The sequence below is a fragment of the Mobula hypostoma genome, chromosome 27, assembly GCF_963921235.1.
Source record: "Mobula hypostoma chromosome 27, sMobHyp1.1, whole genome shotgun sequence".
NCBI classification, from domain to species: Eukaryota; Metazoa; Chordata; class Chondrichthyes; order Myliobatiformes; family Myliobatidae; genus Mobula; species Mobula hypostoma.
The window spans coordinates 28,470,277-28,488,248 of NC_086123.1; the positions used below are offsets into that span (position 1 = coordinate 28,470,277).

At 42.0% G+C, this 17,972-nt stretch overlaps 1 protein-coding gene across 3 annotated transcripts in view; it reads right to left on the reverse strand.

Annotated features, from left to right (window-relative positions):
* ttc28 (tetratricopeptide repeat domain 28) overlaps positions 1-17,972 on the reverse strand; it is a 960,596-nt gene that overhangs the window by 183,721 nt on the left and 758,903 nt on the right. The window lies entirely within an intron of this gene.

Here is a 17,972-nt window from a genome sequence, read left to right on the forward strand (position 1 = left end):
TGATTAATGTGCATGGCATGCCCCTTTGAAGAATTTTCATGCATGGCTGATTTTAACTTTTTGGATTCCATATGTGTGCATAAGACAAGAGAGACCATTAAATCAGAAGAATGTTTAGAGCCAATAAAAGTAATCTCCTTTCAAGTGAAGTCCTGTGAAGTATTACTTCAACTAGTTTTTGACAAATGCTCTTTCATCCTCCAATTGAAAATGCAAACTTTTGCCTAAACATGGGCTCGCTGAGGGCCAGATCAGAAGCATTCAAGTCTGGTGACCAAGAAGGTTACCAAAGGTCCTCATGTACAGAGTGGCAATTCCAGATGAAGCCTAAATCAACGAAGGATGCTCAACAGGTCAGGACGGCTTGAATTCTATCACCTCTTATGAAGTTAAATCAAGCAACATAGGCAACAACAGGGCTTCACTTCCAAATAAGATCAAAGCATTCTATCCTCTCTTTGACCACCAAAACATGAAAAAAGCATCATGAACTCCCACATCCCCTGATGATTCTGTGATTTCAGTCTCTGAGGCCAACTCACGAACAGCCTTCAGGAGGGTAAACTCACAAAAAGCATATGGGGTACCTGGCCAAGTAATAAAGACCTGTGTTGATCAACTGGCTGGAGTGTTCACTGAGATCTTTAACCTCTTGCTTTGGCAGTTTGAGGTATCCACCTGCTTCATGCTGGTGTCTGAGAAGGATGTGGTTACCTGCTTCAAAGACTATCATCCAGAAGCACTTACATCCACAGTGATGAAGTGTTTTGAGGGGTTGGTGATAAAACATGTCAACTCCTGCCTGACAGGCAATTTGGATCTGCTTCAATGTGCCTACTGGAGCAACAGGTCCATAGCAAATGCCAATTCATTGGCTCTTCACTCAACCCTGAAACATCTGCGCAGCAAAGGTGCATACATCAGGAAGCTCTTTCTCGGCTACAGCTCGGCATTCAATACCATCATCCCCTCAATACTAATCAATAAGCTTCAAGAGCTTGGCCTCAGTGCACCTTTGTGCAATTGGGTCCTCAATCAGTTCGACTGGCAACAACATCTTCTCCACAATCTCCATCAGCACAGATGCACCTCAAGGCTGTGAGCTTAGCCCCCTGCTCTACTTACTTTATATTTATGATTGTGTGACTAAGTACAGCTCCAATGCACGTTCAAGACATCACTGCTGTTGGCTGAATCAAAGGTGGTGACCAATCAACCTCTTACTCAATGACAGCAAGACCAGGAGGAGGAAACCAGAGGTACATGAGCCACTTCTCATCAGAGGATCAGAGGTGGAGAGGGTCAGAACTTTAAATTCCTCGGCGTTATCATCTTGGAGGACTTTTCCTGGGTGCAGCACATAAGTACAATTATGAAGAAAGTAAGGCAGCACTTCTACTTCCTTAAGAGTTTGTGAAGAGTCAGCATGACATCTAAAACTCTGACAAACTTCTATAGATGTGTAGTGGACAGTATATTGATTGGCTGCATCACAGACTGGTATGGAAACACCAATGCCCTTGAACAGAAAATCCTTAAAAAAGTAGTGGACACAGCCCCGTCCATCACAGGTGAAGCCCTCCCCAGCACTGAGCATATCTACATGAAGCATTGTCGCACGAAAGCAGCATCTATCATCGGGGACCTCCCCACCACACAGGGCATGCTCTCTTCTCGCTGCTGCCATTGGGAAGAAAGTAGAGGAGCCTCAGATCTCACACCACCAGCTTCAGGAACAGTTATCACCCCTCGACTATTAAGCTGTTTAACCAAAGGGGATAACTTCACTCAACTTCACTTGCCCCATCATTGAGATGTTCCCTCAACATATGGACTCACTTTCAAGGACTCTTCATCACATGTTCTTGATATTTATTACTTATTTATTCATTATTATCATTTCTTTTTTTTTATATTTGCACAGTTTGCTGTCTTTTGCACTCTGATTGAATGTCCACGTTGGTGCCGTCTTTCCTTGATTCTATTATGGTTATTATTCATATGGATTTATTGAGTATGACCAAAAGAAGGTGAATCTCAGGACTATGTATTGTATCAAATGTACTTTGATAATAAATTTACTTTGAACTTTGTTATCAGACTAGTATGTGCAGCAAATTCCATCACACATTTTAACTGTGGGAAATATTACAGTCAACCCTGGTTATTTCACTCTCTCCAAGATTTAGCATCTTATTGACCAAGCCAATAATTTCCTCCTAATCCCAAGTAATCACCTAAACCCTGACATGCCCAATGGTTCCATTCCTGTTGCTGTCTCCTCTTACCCTGCACTGAAATGATTACTCGAGGTAGCATAGTGTTTAGGTACTGAGCTGCAGTTACTGTGTTCTGGGAGATGGGAGTCTAGATTGCATCATGGCAGCTGGGCAAATTTAAATTTGATTAATGAAATAAATCTGGATTTTTTTGGGAGGGGTAACTAGACTGCAACCGCAAAACTATCGGGCTGTCAAAAAGCTCATCTGATTCACAAATGTCCTTCAGGGGACGGAATATGTCACCTTTACCCAATCTGGGTTTCACTTAACCACAGACCCAACAGCATAGTTAAAATCACAATGGATTGTGATAACAATAAGAGGAATTAAGAGAAGGCCGTGGTGTGATACTAAATCATAGTTGCCCCAGATTTAACTTTATGCATTGCATAGTGGGCATTAATGGTAGCTGGGTAGTTGCAGGGAATTTCCTCGCAGCCCCCTCCTCACAGACCATATGTGAGGTATACACTGTGAGAAATGATGCAAAGATGAGGCAGAGTAGTGTAGTGGTTAGCACAACACTTTACGCTACAGGAGACCCGGGTTCAATTCCCACTACTGCCTGCAAGGAGTTTGTACGTTCTCCCCGTATACACAAGGCTTTCCTTCGGGGGCTACGGTTTCCTCCCACAGTCCAAAGACATACCGGTCGTAGGTGAATTGGTCATTGTAAGTTGCCCCTTGATTTGGCTAGGATTAAATTGGGGGAATAGCTGGGTTACGCAGCTCAAGGGGCTGGAAGGCCCATTCCCTGTTGTATCTCAAAAAACACATAAATAATAAAACTGTGGAGAGTAGAAAATAGTTTATACTTCCCTTAAAATTTCAAAAATACTCTTGGTGTTAAACTATTTAAAAATATTAGTGCAGGTGGAAGTGTTTCTGGGAAAGGTTACTCTTCTTAGAGAAAAGATATTTCTGAAACACAAGCTGTGCTACCGACACAGAAACTCTTCACTGGACTTTAGCCTGTCAAGCCATCTGTCTCGAGTCACTGAGAGGGACAGTTCCATTGTTAACAGAAGAGCCACAGAAAATTACGCTGCAAGCTGAGCAATCTTAAGCAGTCAGCTGCATTATTTGCTGGGTTGGACAACTCCTGTTCAGCTGTCTGCAATGCCTGTAATTATGCGATACAGCTGGTACCACTTTAAGTATTTATACGTGTGACCAACCACCTTACAGGTTGAAAGATGAGGCTACCCTTGGAGTGTAGGAGCAACTCCTTATATTCCGCCTTGGTAGCCTCCATCCTGATGGCATGAATACTCCTTCTGGTAAAAAAAAATAAACTCCCCTTCCTTCTTCTTCTATTCCCCACTCTGGCCTTTTACCTCTTCTCACCTGCTTATGACCTCCTCCTGGGTCCCCTCCTCCTCCCCTTTCTCCTATGGTCCACTCTCCTCTCCTATCAGATTTCTTCCTTTCCAGTCCTTTACCTTTCTTCACCACCACATATCACCTTCCTGCTAGCCTCCTTTTCCTCCCCCCCCCCCAACACCTTTTTTATTCTGGCATCTTCCCCCTTCTTTTTTAGCCCAAAATGTTGGCTGTTTCTCCATTCCCTGACCTGCTGAGATCCTCCAGCATTTCGTGTGTGTTGCTAAGGATTTCCAGCATCTGCATACTTAGTCATGTTAATGATTTGAGACTCTACAGGTTGTGATGCATTTGTTTAGTGCAGAACCTGCAGAAAGCTACCTGACCCTGTGAAAGAGACAATTGCTACCTGACTCTCTATAACCAGGCTCAAGGACTATTCAGTGTTTCCCCAGTACAATAAGATGGACTCCTGACCTCATGATTGACCTTGCACTTCACTGTCCACTGACACTGCAGTTTCTTTGTACTGCAACACTTTCAAAGATTCAAAGTACACTTATTATGCAGTATACAACCCTGAGATTCACCTTCCCACAGACAGCCACGAAACAAAGAAAGCCATGCAACCCGTTCAGAGCAAATCATCAAACCCCCAAGGTGAGAAAAAAAGAACAAATCGTGCAAACGGCAAAAAAAACGAGCGAGAAAACACAGAATATAAAACACCAAACCACAAGGTCATTGAACGAGCCCAGGCATATTCAGTTCAGCTCAGTTCAGTTCAATCTAGTGCTGTGTTGTGCTGTGCAGAACCTGTCTTCCTTGGTCAAGATCACACAAAATAGCAACAGAAAAAATAAGCTTTTGCTGCAGACCCTTATTGTTTTACCTTGTATTACCTTAATGCACCATTGTATTGCATTGATCTGTATAGATGGTATCCTGGACAATTTTTTCAATGTACTTTGGTAATTTTATAAAATTTTATAAAATTTACCATTTTTTTCTTTGTTAGTTCCAATAGAGTGAGGGAACATACTAGGACTCTTCACAAATATGCTGTTCAGTGCAGAAATCCCTCAGATAACATGAAGTCTAACTGTTAATAGCATGATTACAGCATAAATTATTCAACAAAACAATCTTATATACTGGGATACAGCAATATATTCCATCACAGACAAAATGGTGGAAGAAACCAGCAGCCCGGACAGGGTTTATGGAGAGGAATAAACAGTCGAGACCCTTCACTGGGGACTGGAAAGGAAGGGGGAAGGAGGTGGTGAGAGGGGAAGAAGTACAAGCTGGGAGTGATAGGTGAAACCAGGAGAGGGGGAAGGGGGAGTGAAGTGAGAAGCTGTGAGGTGATAAGTAGAAAAGGTAAAGGCAGAAGAAGAAGGAGGAATCTGGTAGCATAAGACAGTGCACTATGGGAGAAAGGGCATGGGCAGGCGAGGAGAAGAGAAAGGTGAGAGCAGAACCAGAATAGGGAGTAGAAAAGGAGATAATTAGAAGCGGGGAGAAATTACTGGCAGTTAGAGAAATCAATGTTCATGTCATCAGGTGGAATATGAGGTGTTGCTTCCCAACCTGAGAATGGCCTCTTCGTGGCAGTAGAGGAGGCCATGGACTGACATCCCAGAATGGGAACGGGAAGTTGAATTGAAATGGGTGGCCACCGGCAAATTCTACCTTTTGCGGCGGATGTTGTGAAGGTGCTTATGGAAGTATACTAGCTTTTTAAAGAAATGAATATTTCAAACACCTTTTCAATCAACTCACGTCAGGAAAACCTTTCTGGGATTAGAATCGCAGCAGGCGCAAAGAAAATGGGGCGACTTTGAGTGAGAAAGGCAGCGCAGGAGATCAGTAATGGTTTTATTTCAGCCGAAGCAGGGAGAAAAACCTGCCATCCTGGCAGACTGCATGACAACATTTTCCAGCCGAGTATTCATGTATATTTATTAAGCATCTAAAATCTACAGCACAATGGATTTTCTTCTGAGTGATATCAATAAATATGACATAGCTGCCAGTTATCAGATTATCTAAAAAGCTCTTTGTATTCTGTAGTTTATAATTCATCAGCTTGACTTGTATTAAAAAAATGATTTTTATATTTTCCAAGTGTCAAGCTATGCAGTGCATAGCCATATTTCCTACATGCTAAGCTATGGCAACAACAAAAAAACCCACAATGCATAACTACACAGTCACTGACAGCAGGCACCTAGCTGACAAAGAGTTGTTCACCTGGTACTTTTAAGCAGCCCACAGTCCCATGTTCCTGTATTAAATGTGCTGGAAATGGAACTAAAGCCATTAATAGATTTATCCTCTGCAGTAATGCTGTCAAATTTAAGTAGCGTTGTTCTACCATGACACTCAATTGGCATAAGTACTTACGGGCCTGTCAATCATTAATACACCAGGAAAGAAGCAGCTACAAATCAGAGTTTTGATACAAATTGCTGCATTAAACTGCAATGAGCGGCAAACAGTAATGCCACTGCAATAAAGGGATAATCAAAACATGCAACGTGCACAAAGTGCTGGAAGAGCCCAGCAGGTCAGGCAGCACCTACGGAAGGAAATGAACAGTCGGCATTCAAGGACAAGACTCCTCATCGTGCGTCCTGATGGAGGGTCTCCGTCCGAAATCTCAACAGCTCATTTCCTTCCACAGATGTGTGTTGCTTAGGATTTCCAGCAGCTGCAGAATCTCCTGCGAAATCAAATATGCAATCAATGAATATTTCGGAAGGTAAAATTACAGTGGTCAACAGGGCCAGATAGATCATCTTGGGCACAGCCAGCTACGTGAGTGTGTCACCCATGGGTTCGGTTACCCAGGTTTAAGGATAAACCATAAGACCATAAGATATGGCAGCAGAATTAGGGCATTTAGCCCTTCGAGTCTGCTCTAACATTTCATCATGGTTGATCCATATTCCTTCTCAGCCACAACCTCCTGCTTTCTTCCTGTAATCTTTCGTGCCCTGGCTAATTAAGAATCTATCAAACTCTGCCTTAAAAATACCCAATGACCTATGTTCCACAGCTACCTGTTGCAACGAATTCCACAGATTCACGACACTTTGGCTAAAGAAATTCCTCCTCATCTCCATTGTAAAAGGACGCCCCTCTGTTCTGAGGCTGTGTCCTCTGGTCTTACACTCCCTCACGATATGAAACATCCTCTTCACATCTACTCTATCAAGGCCTTTCAACATTCGATAGGTTTCAACAAGGTCAGCTTTCATTCTTCTGAATTCCAGTGAGTACAGGCCCAGAGCCATCAAATGCTACTCATATGACAAGCCTTTCAATCCTGGAATAATTTTCGCAAACCTCCTTTGAACCCTTTCCAAAGTCAGCACATCCTTTCTTAGATAAGGGGACCAAAACTACTCACAATACTCCCAGTGAAGCCTCACCAGTGCTTTATAAAGCCTTAACATTATTTCCTTGCCTCCTCTTGCCTCCTCATGAAACCTGGATCACTGTAGTGAAACCAACGTGAGAACTGCAAGTCAGTGATCTTGGATTCATCTGCTCGAGCGGTTTATCTACTGTTGTGTGATCAGAACTAAGTCATGACCTCACCAAGGCACAAGTGGTAAATGTCGAACTGAGTACTGACAAGCCAGGCTTGGCTGTATACCATCAGGTCGTGCACTGATGGCCTGTACATTGGAGGAGGGACTCAATAGTTGTATTGAGTCCCTCAGCTACCAGCGCTTGATTCAAGTCACTTGCCAGATGAGTGGAAGCATTGAAAAGAGGAAGTTTGTCTGCATATTGAATTAACAAATTCTAATAAGGAGATGAGATCAAAAGCAAAAAATGCCTTTGCCTCTGCTTGGTCTTTAAAGCAAAGAGGCCAAGCAAATGATCAGGCCCTCTCTTGAGGTACTGGAAAACTTTCTAAAAACTTCTGGAAATTATTGCAATGAAATAGATCAGAAGTCTGTAAGATAGAGGAGTAAATTAGGCCATTTGGCCCATCATTTTCATCATGGCTGATCTATTTTCCCACTCAGTCCCACTCTTCTGCCTTCTCTCCGCATCCCTTCATGCCCTGACTAACCAAGAATCTATCAACCTCTGCCTTAAATATACCCAATGACCTGGCCTCCACAGCCACCTGTGGCAACAAATTCCACAGATTCACCGCTCTCTGGCTAAAGAAATTCCTCATCCTCATTCTATAGTGAACTATTTCAAGTTTCTGAGGAGAAAACAGGTGGGGAAAGTCTCAATTTATATTTTACAAGTTCCTGGCTGAAATTGTAACTCCAGAGATAAGGTTGTAGAATCTCACAGCACAGAATGACGCTCTTCAGGCCACAAGTCCATGCCCAATCCATTTACCCATCCAAGGTAATCCGATTTGTCCACATTACACCATATCCTTCCGTGCCTTGCCTATTTGAGTCTGTCTCAATGACTCTTAAACATAGTAATTGTCCCTGATTCCACCAAGCCCTCTGGACAAGCTCAGAATTATGACATTGAACCAAGAGAAAATGGAATAAGAGAACACCTTAGGGAGGTCAAATGTCCCAATACAGTACTTTGCTCTGATGGAAATGGGTGGAAAAGAGGTACAGTTCCAAGCAGGGGGTGGTGCAACGTTCACAGGAAGTCTGTAAGGAATGTTTGAGAAACAAAACATGCGATGACAATGTAAAATCATATGATTGTTTTAACATTAGGTTAATGCCAAATCAGGATTTATTTTCTTTTTATTTTATTTAGTGATACAGTGCAGAATAGGCCCTTCGAGCTGTGCCACCAGCAACCCACCAATTTACCCTCAGCCTAATCACGGGACAATTTACAATGACCAATTAACCTACTAGCCGGTACGTCTTTGGACTGTGGGAGGAAACAAGTGCATACCATACCACGGGGAGGACATACAAACTCCTTACTGAGGACACCGGGACTGAATTCCGAACACCGACACCTTGAGCTGTAAATGTGTCGCACTGACCCTTATGCTACCGTGGCGCCCGACATTAAGCAATCCAAAGATTGGAGATACATTCCAAGCAAAGACTGCTGTACTGAACAGGGTCTGGGCACCATTGCTTGGCAGCCCATACAACCTAACAAGTGGAATGGAAAACACTGGAAAACAAATTTCTTCGGAAGCGTTGAATCCTCAGAATTTTTTTTGGTTTATGATACACCACTTGAAGCTGAATACAAATATAATTTCAGACTACATGTATCACATAGGAATTTGGAAAAACAAGAAATTAACTTTTATTGAATATAATGCATTTAATTGCATAACGTGCTGATGCTTTGCAATAATTTAACGAAGCTAAAATCATCTGCTGATAATTTTGATTTGTACTCAGTGTCTGAGACTTTTTGCTTAACTGTCCAACAATAATCAGCCAGCACTGACAGATTCCAGTTGCCCTGATACCGTTTCTCCATGACCACAATGTCCTCGTGAAACTTTTCATCGTGCTCGTCACTGATTTGCAGGGAAGGAGTCCAAGTGGGAATGCAGAAAATGAATCTTTAGTGCTATGTTGAACTTCAAGGTTTTGTATGCTTGAAGCATGTTGTCAGCCAGCTGACATAGTTTGGTGCTCTGTAGTTACCATGAAAATTTTCAACATCCTGAAATGTCTTCCATGCGATTTTCTCCGGTCTCACTAGAAGTTCTTCGAATTACCTGTCATTGATGACCTGTTCGATTTATGGACCAAAATAATGCCTTCCTTAATCTTGGTAGCGGTCATTCAGACACAAATAATGAATTGAAATAACAATTATAGGCAATTTTTTTTAAAAATGGTGCACGATAGGGAAATTTCTTGGTGATTTTCATGATCAGCAGGAAAAAAAATCCATAAGATATACCCAGGAGTATTTGCCAAGCAAAATCTTTGTTGTCAAGTGTAACACAGATCGAACTTCGAATAACAGAGGCTCCTGCATATCCAAGTTCTGCACCACACAAAACACAGCTGCCAGATGAATTTAAATAAACTGGAGGCTGGAAGGAAAATACCATCTAGGGCAAGATGAGTATAGCAGCTGATAGTATATCCTCCGGGGCATGTTCAGTTTGCAGCCAAAGAGAAACTGAAAGTTGAGCCTGAAAGACTGATAGAAGTAGGGATTGTCTTGCCAATATTCTTATTGCTTGGCAATCAAACCAAAGAAGCAGAAGAACTGTTTGGATGTTTGCAATCTGAATAAGATGCTGAAGAAGCACCATTATCCCATGAAGAGAATTGAAGATATCCCGCCACATCTGAGCAGACAAGTTTCTTGGTGCACATGATGCCAAGAGTTAATTTTGGCAACTGGAGCTCCACATATTTTCAACATATCCTTTGGGAGATCTTTATGGCTCCAGACGTCCTTCAAGACCTGCAGCACACCTGACGGGTTTCTGTGAAGGCTGGACCAGGCATTTGGAGGACGTGCCGACATAAAAACTACAGCAGATGAAATTCCTGTCTTTGGAGAAGGGTAGATTGTTGCAAAGGCAGGGACTAACAGAAAAATGAGAGCCTGACAAATGTAAACAGAAGGGAAATAAAACAGTGCAACCTGTAGGAATAAAAGTTCAGACAGAAGGCATTTCCCTGAAGTCATCAAGGGGAGTGGCCAAAGCCAGATCCAACAAAGGAGAAGAATATGATGAAAATGTTACTGGGATCCAATGTAAGGCATGTATTGTGGAGCTGTACGTGCCTTCTAGGAGGAAAAATGGTTCACCCAGTATTAGCGCAAGTCAATGAAGCAGAAGGTAAGGCAAGATACATCGCTATGAGGATCGCCTTCAGTTGTTACGAGATAACTGGAGAAAGAACAGGAGCCTCCACCTTCAAGATGAGCTCAGCTGTTTGAGGGATTGGTTTTCAGAGCTGAAACGATGGTGGTACCAAAAACCCTGGAGGGGAAAAATGTTAGAATGCTGTGAGAGAACAGCTATTTGTACTGTACTGACCACGAATTAATGCAAAATTGTAAGATTTCACACACAAAATGACAGGTCAGGCAGTATCCGTAACTAAAGAAACAGTCTATATTTTGGTTCTGTAACCCTTTGTCAGTTTCTTTTTCTACATGTGCTGAATTTTTCTAGCACTGTCTGTTTTTGCATCAGATTTCCAGAATCTGCAGTCTTTTTTAAAATTCCAATCAAAAATATGATACATGTGGATTTGCAGAGACTAGATGGCAGGAAGAACCCTTGCTTGGATACCTTATGCCAAATTCAAAGTAAATTTATGATCAAAGTGCATTTATGTCACCACATACAATCATGAGACTCATCTTATTGCAGGCGTACACAGTAAATCCAAGAAACATAATAGAATCAATAAAAGACCACACCCATCAGGGCTGACAACCAACCAATGTGCAAAAGACAACAAACTGCGCAGATACAAATAAAAATAGTAATAAATAAATAAGTAATAAAATCAAGAACATGAAATATTGAGTCCTTGAAAGTGAGTCCATTGGTTGTGGGAGCAGTTCAGTGATAGGGCAAGTGGAATTGAGTGAAGTTATCTCCTCTGATTCAGGGGTAGTAACTGTTACTGAACCTAGTGGTGTGAGTCCTGAGCTCCTGTACCTTTCTGATGGCAGCCGTGGGAAGAGAGCATGGCCTGGGCGGTGGAGGTTCTTGATATTGGATGCTGTTTTCCTGCAACAACAATCCTTGTCAATGTGCACAGCGGTGGGGAGGGCTTTACCCGTGATGGACTGGGCCATATCCACTACTTTTGTAGGATTTTCTATTCAAGGGTATTGGTGTTACCATAACAGGCCATGATACAACCAGTCAATATACTCTCCACCACACATCTATAGGCGTTTGTCAAGGCTATATTCATCTCAAACTTCGAAGAAAGTAGAGGCGCTGCTGTGCATTCTTCATAATTGCACTTACATACTGGGTCCCGGACAGGTCCCCTGAAATAATAACACCGAGGAATTTAAATTTGCTGGCCCTCTGATCCCCCAGTGAGGACCAGCTCATTGACCTTTAGTTTTCTTCTCTTAAAGTTGATAATCAACTTCTTGGTCTTGCTGACATTGAGTGATCGGTTGTTATTATGATACTACTCAGCCAGATTTTTAATTTCCCTCCTATATGCTGATTTGTCACAACCTTGGATTCAGCCAACAACAGTGGTGTCATCAGCAAACATAAATATGGCATGAGGAACGATTGTCCGCTCTTGGAGGGTTAACATATGAGGAACGTTTGTCCGCTCTTGGACTGTATTCCTTGGAGTTTAGAAGAATGAGGGGAGACCTCATAGAAACATTTCGAATGTTGAAAGGCATGGACAGAGTGGATGTGGCAAAGTTGTTTCCCATGATGGGGGAGTCTAGTATGAGAGGGCATGACTTAAGGATTGACGGGCGCCCATTCAGAACAGAAATGTGAAGAAATTTTTTTAGTCAGAGGGTGGTGAATCTATGAAATTTGTTGCCACGGGCAGCAATGGAGGCCAAGTCATTGGGTATATTTAAGGCAGAGATTTATAGGTATCTGAGTAACCAGGGCATCAAAGGTTATGGTGAGAAGGCGGGGGAGTGGGACTAAATGGGAGAATGGATCAGCTCATGATAAAATGGTGGAGCAGACTCAATGGGCCAAATGGCCGACTTCTGCTCCTTTGTCTTATGGTCTTACAGCATTAGAGCTGTGCTTAGCCTCACGGTCGTAAGTGTAAACCGGGTGAAGCAGGGGGCTAAGCTCACAGCCTTGGGGTGTACCTGTGCTGATGGAGATTGTGGAGGTGCCGTTGCTGCTAATCCAAATTGACTGGGGTCTGCAGGTGAAGATATCGAGGATCCAATTGCACAAGGATGCATTGAGGCCAAGGTCTTGAAGCTTATTGATTAGTTTTGAGGGGATGATGGTATTGAATGCCAAGCTGTAGTCAATAAACAGCATCCTGGTGTATGCACCTTTGCTGTCCAGATGGCCCAGAGTAGAGAGAAGAGCCAATGAAATGACATCTGCCACTAGGCAAGTTGGAATAGATCCAAGTTACTTCTCAGGCAGGAGTTGATATGTTTCATCACCAGCCTCTCAAAGCACATCATCACTTCATAACAGTAAGTGTTACTGGTTGATAGTCATCAAGGCAGGTTACCACTTTTTTATTCTATTATTACTGTCTTTGTAATTGTCTTGTCATTACTTTATTACTTTGTTATTGTCCTTTTCAAACATTTATTTTATGATTACAAGTCCCTGCTAGACATCAAGAACTTAAGGTACTGCTGATCTACCCCATCAGCGAATTGCTTATTGGCAGAGAAAATGAAGGAGCTCGACTTGGTGCAGATCGTGCCGCTGCCTGCGTCAGAGAGGCTTCGGTGCGTGAAGGAGGTGTGCAGTCTAACAGCAAGTGATCATCACCTTAGTTGCTTTTCTTGTGATTGCAAGGCCCGGTTGGACATTGGTAATGAGGAATGTTGCACGATTCACTGTTTTATTGGTGAACGGCAGGGGGAGCCGTGTGGCCAAGGTCATAGCGAGGACTAGGCCAGAAACCGTGGCGTCGCTTACTTGCACCTTCTCAGGAGAGAGGCAAAGTTGGAGCGCTTCACTAGGGTACAAGAGGTGGTGTAGCACGGCATCCATGTGGAGTCGGTTCCGCTCTCCAGTGTTCGCTCGGCAGAAAGCAAGATGTATTGTGTTTGACGGCAGACTGCTGCAACCTTCATGGACTCAGGAACTTGGACTACATTTTTTTCATGTGACTGTATTTTACTGCCGTCTTATATATGCTATATATGCCTTGTACTGTGAATGACTGTTGGTACTGTATTTTGTACCTTGGCCCTGGAGTAACACTATTTCATTTGGCTGTATTCATGTATGGTTGAGTGACAATTAAATTTAAACTTGACCTTTTTTCTTAGGCACTGGTATAACTGAAGCCTGTTCGAAGCAGATGAGTACCTCAGACTGCCCAAAGCAATAAGTTAAATATATCAGAGAACACTCCAGCCAGTTGATCAGCACAGGTCTTTAGTACTCAACCAGGTACCTCAACTGGGCCGGATGCTTTCTATTGGTTCAGTCTCCCGAAGGTTGCTCTCATGTCAGCCTTAGAGACTGAAATCATTAGGTTATCGGAGGGTGTAGGAATTCGTGAAGGTTCCTCCATGTTTTGATAGTCAAATGAGCAAAGGCAGCATTGAGCTCATCTGGGAGCGAAGCCTTGTTGTTACCTGTGTCACTTGGTATCACCTTGTAAGAGGTAATAGCTTTCAAACCCTGTCACAGCTGTTGAGCATCCTTCAGTGATTCAAGCAGACTTCGGGCAAAGATAATGGCCAATCTCTTCAAACTTGAGGTCAAAAACAAGTTGATCATTGTCAATTATTTTTCTAATGGCTGAAAATGTACTACCATAATTCAAGCACAACTCTGGTTGTCACTCCCAAGCCAAAGGCTGAGTTTGCCAGGAGCAGCCTACAACAGATAATGTTCACTCCCTCCTGTACTTCTGCAGCTTAATGAGAAGTCACGCATGGAACACTGGAGAACGCCACAAAGACAGCCAAGCTGTGTCCACAAAAGGCAAAAGCAGCATGCACAGATGCACACTTTGGTCTCTTGGCATTTCAATTGTCACCATTGCTTTGTCCATCCAGGGATGTGAACCACCAAACCAGAACAACAATGCCAGCTGTCAGACTTCCTTTCAATAGATCTTCTTTAAAAAAAAACCTGCTATTCACTGCTTCACCAGAGACACTTGAAAATAATTGAAACAAACTCAAATAATAAAAATTGAATTAAAAAAATTAAAAATAATGAAAACGTAATTGAAACACTCTGAGACAATAAAAACAATAAAGTCACTCAAGCACTTTATTGCACTAACTTCACTCGACAGGGAAGGCATTTTGGGGTCACTGTTCATCAGCCAGTGCTCTGGGACACAAAGACGAGAGCCAGATAGAAACCTCTCTTCAGCTCATCAGTTCTCCGCCGCTGGGCTCAACAGTAAGGTCTGTGAGCAGGGCGCACGGTCCAATGCACTGGCATCTGATCTCCAACTCACCTCAGGGCTCCGTCATTCACCACACACGGGTGAAGTCCAGAGTGCGCTGAGCCGTGGACTGCTGATGACCAGCAGTCGTGTGCTAGTCAGCACAGCGTGGGGCATTTTCTCACCACCTCCTAACCAGAAGCTGCACATGTGAATACACCTGCTAATCTGCAAACCTCTCAGACTGATAGCAATTAATATCTAATTGACTTGAGGATATAAAGCAACAAACCATGATAGTTTCAAAAAAAAGTGGCAGCAATCTAAAACTCCACCTTTACTGCCAAATAGATCAGAATCGAATTTAATATCACCAGCATATGTTGTGAAATTTGTTACTTTTACAGCAGCAGTACAATAAAATACATAGAGAGTAAGTATATATATGTCTATTAATTAGTTAAGTAGTGCAAAGAAACAACACAGAAATAAAAAAGTAGTGAGGTAGTGTCCATGGGATTATCATCCATTTAGAAATTGAATGGCAGAGGGGAAGAAGCTGTTTCTGAATTGCTGAGTGAGTGCCTTTTGGCTTTTATACCTCCTTCCCGAATACACTACATATTACTTGGTTTATCACTCCCATACTGCTGAGCAGTGTATCATCTGATATATGAACAATATCATGTGAGATCCTCGAGTATTCCTAATAAGAAAAAGGAAAGTGGGAACAAGAAAAAGCAATTTAACTCACACAGCTCATGTTATAATATCAGTCAGAATTCAGGATTCTTTTCCCTTCCCCTCGTGCCTTGGGGATCCTGAGTTATGAACCTATCTGCTCCTATAATTTAAGTAATTTAAACTTGATACGCACTGACTATTTTGCACATATGTCAAATATGAAAGCCCTCTACACCAATGAACTCTCTCATTTATTCCTGCACATGTCAGATCTCAGGCTATTGTGCAAGCAACGTAGTTGTCACTCTCTTTGGTCCTAAGATTCTGAGCAGGATTTGGCTCGCTCTCCCATGATGTTCGTTCCTCCCTGCCTGTGGCGCTGGGGGCAGCGAGATTGCTCCGGCTGCGACGCGCTTCCTGCCTGCAAGCTTCGCGGTGATTTGCCCCGCTATAAGATGAACTGAGAGAGAGGCTTTGGGCTGCTCTGGGGATGCGGGTCTATGGACTCAATTTGCTTCTATTGTTTGCATGATTTGCGTTTTTCCTCTCTTTCTCTGTGCACTGTTACCATCAGGAAGGAAGTACAGAAACCTGAAGGCACACACTCAGTGATTCAGGAACAGCTTCTTCCCCTCTGCCATATGATTCCTAAGTAGATATTTAACCCATGAACACTACCTCACTATTGTTTTTATTTCTATTTTTGCACTATTTCTAATTTAACTATTGTATATATATATATATTTACTGTAATTGATTTACTTATTTATTTTTTTCTATAGTATCATGTATTGCATTGTAATGCTGCCACTAAATTAGCAAATTTCACTACATATGCCGGTGATATCAAATCTGATTCTGGTTGGGTGTTGGTCTTTTTTTAATTGAGTTCTTTCGGGTTTCTTGCTTTGCGGCTACCTGTAAGCAGACATATCTCAAGGTTGTATCATTGATACAATCTTTGATAATAAAAGTACTTTGAATCCTTTGAGTATTATCCTGCTCCAAATTTTAAAGAACATATATCTTCCAGCCAACTCTCATTCAGAGAATACTTTGTTTGCAAAACACCCTCCATTTAGTAGTAATTAGCCAACACTCAATGACCAATCAACTTCCATCAGGGTCGGACGATTCTCAGGGCTGTGTATTCACCAGGATTGTAATAGCAAGGGACTAGGTCTACAGAGAAGCTAATAAACTTGTATGTCCAGGTACACAAATCATTAAAAGCTGGTGCACAGGCATAAATAGTAATCAAAAAAGTTAATGGAATATTGGTCTACATCTCCAGGGGGCTGGAATATAAAGGATAGGAAATTACTGTGCAGTTGTTTACAGCATTGCTTAGATCCAATTTTAAGCACTTAAACTCAGGGTGAATGCAGTGGGCTTGAAAAAGGTTCAGCACATATTGATCAGAATTATATTAGGACTTAAACAATTAAATCATGATGGCGCACTACATTAAAATTGGTCTGTATCCAACAGAGTTTTAAAGATTGTAGTTTTAAAATGATAAACCAATTGGACAGGATATCGACAAAGGAACCATTAGTAGGGGTAAACGAGTAATGAAGTATTATCCTAAAGTTAAAGCACTGCTCTTCAGGAGTGAAACCTCTGTATGCAACACGATGAAATGGAATGTTTACAACTGGGTTTCCAATTTTCTCAAGCATCAAGAAAGTGCAGATGCCTTTATTTCACTTCTCAGCTTCTCTGTGCATTTAGGCTGTTTGATAGATCTAACCTAATGCAATTGTGAAAGCTAAACAATCAAGTTCATTATTTCCATTCTGATTTCTTTCAAGCAAATCAATACCATCAGTGAAAAAAAACACACAAAATAAGAAGAAAATTGCAATTTGAATAAAAATCCCGCGTGATGATCAGCATCATCGTTTATACTCTCAACCAAGTATTTGCTCTTCCCAAGACACCAGAAATCCATACCTATAAATCCTAGTAATGTGCTCCAATTCTGTTAAGCATGTAGTCAGTTACTAAACTGGATTTAATACTGAAACATGAATTGAAACATAGCAGAACCATATCTTTTTTTTGCATTATTCTCTTGACAATCACAGCTAACAACCCAAGAATGCACAATTAGGTTAAGATGCCTGCAAGGCAGGCCCATGTGTATGAATGATTTATTTATATACACTTTGTCAGTGGTTTGAGCATGGGCTTGATACCTGAAAAGCAATAAAACTGCTGAGTTCTCCATTCAATCCATGTTGTTTACTTCTCTCCTTATCCAACCCAAGACACACAAAATGCTGCAGGAACTCAACATCGATGGAACAGAGTACTGTCGACGTTTCAGGCCAAGACCTATCAGCAACAACTTCTCCACCCAGGAGCTTCTCATACAGGGGCAGCCAATATTCCCTTTAATTTGTAATGACCAATCTTGTGCTGCGCAATTTTTTCCCCTGTGACAACAGCATGTGCACACTGAATTTTTAAGTGTAAGTAAACCATAAGCTATTCCATGGATAATAAGCCATTCCACTTTAAATGAACTAACAGTTATTTTGCGCTTCATACCCTTTGTTTCTTTGGAACTCGACATAGTGAATCAATAATTTCTTCAATAAAAACAGTATAAATAAACCAGTTCTAAAATCGGCAGACAAATCATCGCGAACTCCATGTTGTCAAC